The 3,448-nt window shown below is 38.7% G+C and overlaps 1 protein-coding gene across 2 annotated transcripts in view; it reads right to left on the bottom strand.

Annotated features, from left to right (window-relative positions):
- LOC143041052 (uncharacterized) overlaps positions 1-1,218 on the bottom strand; it is a 41,060-nt gene extending 39,842 nt beyond the window's left edge. The window contains exon 1 of one of the 2 annotated variants that reach the window (XM_076212679.1): positions 1,037-1,218. The gene's annotated coding sequence lies outside the window, so the exon portion shown is untranslated. Of the gene's footprint in view, positions 1-363; positions 451-1,036 lie in introns of those variants that run through there. The other variant, XM_076212680.1, reaches the window with a different exon arrangement.
- Positions 1,219-3,448: the final 2,230 nt, after the last annotated feature.

Below are 3,448 nucleotides of genomic sequence, written 5' to 3'. Positions count from 1 at the left end.
ACAGAACACAGAAATCAGGGTGAAACATTAAAAGAATGATCATATCTTTTAGGAAAAATCTTACAATTATTTTCAAGATTCTTTGTGTACTTTGTCTTTGCAACTGATAAGAAATAAAAAGAAAAGTATCCCAATTAGATGTCCCTAGTTTTGTGAATTGTGCAAAAAGAACTGCTAAAAGACAGTGCATTTGGATACACTTTGATGATAACACTTTCTCTAAGGATACATACACAGACGACTCAAATTGTACACTCAATAATACTATTATAATAATCACTGGTACCATTGATTGTCCGGAAACTGTGAAAACCTGCATAGAAGTTAAACTACAAGACACAATCCCCACAACTTCGCACTCACAACTAAAGCAATCTAACGAAAAACATTTTCGTATCAACGGTTCCTCTGGCGGTTAGGACAAGTTCTCCACGCCCAGCTTCCCACTTTGATCGTCTGGTTTTCTTGCTTTATCGGAGCCAATGTCCTTCGTTATCAAAACACAAACGTTTGAATATATACACAATAGATATAGCTAAATCAAATCATAATTCCAAATACACATTCAAGTCTCGTATTTTACGTCACTATCATTAGAATGTGACTTGTTTGTATTAGTTAACTAAAAATAAAATTAGTATGAAAAATCAACAAGCGATATCCAACTAAACAACATCGGTCTCCTTGAAGACAGCTGAGCAACTTGCTGTGTTTATTTTTACTCAGCTTTGAAAACACACTATAGCAAATTGTCATTAACGAAAACAAAACTCTTTAAACAGAGCTAGTGATGCTTAGTAGTCATTTGTGATACACGTAGAGGTTGGATAAAGCCGTTGAGGAATTTGTGAGCCTGCAAACATTGTTGTGGCGATAGAACGCCGATGCTGGAAGTTGTGTTATGATAGGGACCAAGCCGACAAAATATCATCTACGCAGTTAGTAGTCAAGACGGTAGTAGAAACCAATCCAGGGGAGTTCCTTGAATTATAACTACCTATCCCTTACGGCGTTACCCAGCAAAGTAAATATTTACCTCAAGCGTTGTGGTAGATATTGGCGGCTTGGACCAACGGCGAAGAGGCACGAGGGTGCACACGCCGACCCGAGCGAAGTTGCCTTTCACATCCCTGCAACCAAATGTTGTACCAAAACGCTAGGATCTTCACAGCTGGCAACTGTAGTCCCTAACATGATCCACTCCCCCTCCTCACCTCACTCTTCTTTTCCCTCCACCTGCCTCTTCCATGGTCTCACCCTAATATCCGACTCCTCCCCTCACCATCCTCTTCCTCCATTGCGGCTACATACAGTATACCGCTTTTGTGATGTTGCTGTATGCAGATTTGTTCCCACGCAACAATTGGTGGTAGAGACACATTTATGTTACATTTTTTTATGAAATACAGTTATGATCAAAAAGTGGGATTGCCAGATAATGTATGTCACAGCGACACGAATTTCCAAACAAAAGTAGCAGTGCAGTACTGCCACACCGTACCGATATATTCTGTTATACCCTATTGACGATATATGGTCGTGATATTTCGGAATTTTTATTCTAATTTACTTTATCTATTTACTTTTTATTTTATTCATCTATATATCTATTTGTTTATTTGTTAATTCATTTACTTATTCATTTATCTATTTCTAATTCTAAAACATTTTGAAAGCATAAACTTACACAACAAAATAACAAACGCAACCCTGCATTGCATGTGGATCACCGCTTACCCTTGTCCACATAACCATTGGGTTCAACTGCAAATTCTCTACCTGTGTGTGTATGATTTACTATGGTCTTGGATCATGTGTTAGAATCGTGATCGACAGCTATTACCATCGCGAGTGAGAGCTCATATATGACCGATCTTAGAGTAATACTGTGACCTTACACACACACACACATAACTCCCCGCCCACGAGAGTTAGAGTAACGTCTCCCGGTGCAGCGATACTGAAATTATTTCAGCCCTGGCGGGAGTATAAATCGGGCTGTTGGAGTAGCAGTTGCGAACGCTACCACTACGACGTTAAGCCGTGTGTGTGTGTGTGTGTGTTTGTGTGTGTGTGTGTGTGTGTGTGTGTGTGTGTGTGTGTGTGTGTGTGTGTGTGTGTGTGTGTGTGTGTGTGTGTGTGTGTATTTACCTAGTTGTATTATACGGGAAGGGGAGCTATGCTCGTGTGACCCGTTTTTTGCCTCTCGCAAGATCAAGTTTGTTATTAAATTGTTGTATTGTGTTTGCACACACTATTTTATCATCCAATTTGTTCCATATATCTATCAGTCTGTGTGGGAAGCTGTTCTTTTTCAGGTCTCTTCTATAGTTATTCTTTTTGAGTTTCATTGCTGCATGTCCTCTTGTTTTTCCTCTGTCCCACTTTAATAAGTCCTCTCTATCAAGGCGTTCTTTTTCTTTCATAAATCTGTAGATGGTTAGTAGGTCCCCTCGTTCTCTTCTTTGTTCCAGGGTCGGCAGTTCCAGTTCGGCCAGTCTTTGTTCATATGTCAGGTTTGAAAGTGGGCCATCTTTGTCGTTGCCCTTTGTATTCTTTCTAATTTTCTTAAATTCTTTTTGTACTGGGTGACCATATCAGCGCTGCATATTCCAGTTTTGGCTTTATCAGTGTTTGTAATATTTTCTTAATCATTTCCTTATCCAGGTATTTAAAGGCCGCCTTTATTGATCTCAACAAATTGTATGTTTCTCCGACTATTTTATTTATATGTTTATCTGGCGACATGTCTTTGGCGATGATTACTTCTGGGTCCCTTTCAGAATTTACTTTCTTTACTTTTTTCCGTCAATTTTATACTGTCCTGATATTCTATTCTTGCTTTTCCCAAATTCATTTATAATGCACTTCTTGATGTTGAATTCTACCTCCCATCTCTTGCTCCACTCTGAGACTTTGTTCAGATCACTCAGCAATGAGTCACAGTCTATTTCAGAGTTTATTCTCTTTAATAACTTTGCGTCATCCGCAAAGCAGTTCATGTAACTTTCAATACATATATAGCAAACATCATTGGAGCTAGTACTGACCCTTGTGGGACGCAACTAGTCATTTCTTCCCATTTTGAATATTTGTCTCTGAGCACTACTCTCATTTTTCTTCCATGTAGGAAGTCCTCCATCCAGTTCAATATTTTTCCATGTATGCTTCCTATTGTTGCCAGTTTATATAGCAATTTTCTGTGTGGTACCTTATCAAATGCCTTTTGTAGGTCCAGAAAGGCACAGTCTACCCAGCCATCCCTTTCTTGCAATATTTTTATCAATCTTGAATAGAAAAAAATCAAATTAGTGGTACATGATCTTCCCTGTCTGAATACAAATTGCCTCAGGTTCAGTATATTATTCTCCTCCAGATATTTTGTCCATCTATCTTTGATGATTCTCTCTCAAATTTTAACTATTGTACTCGTTATGGACACCGGTCT

The sequence above is a fragment of the Oratosquilla oratoria genome, chromosome 30, assembly GCF_046742065.1.
Source record: "Oratosquilla oratoria isolate Oo_2021 chromosome 30, ASM4674206v1, whole genome shotgun sequence".
Lineage (NCBI taxonomy): Eukaryota > Metazoa > Arthropoda > Malacostraca > Stomatopoda > Squillidae > Oratosquilla > Oratosquilla oratoria.
This window is presented reverse-complemented; position numbering and strand designations above follow the sequence as displayed.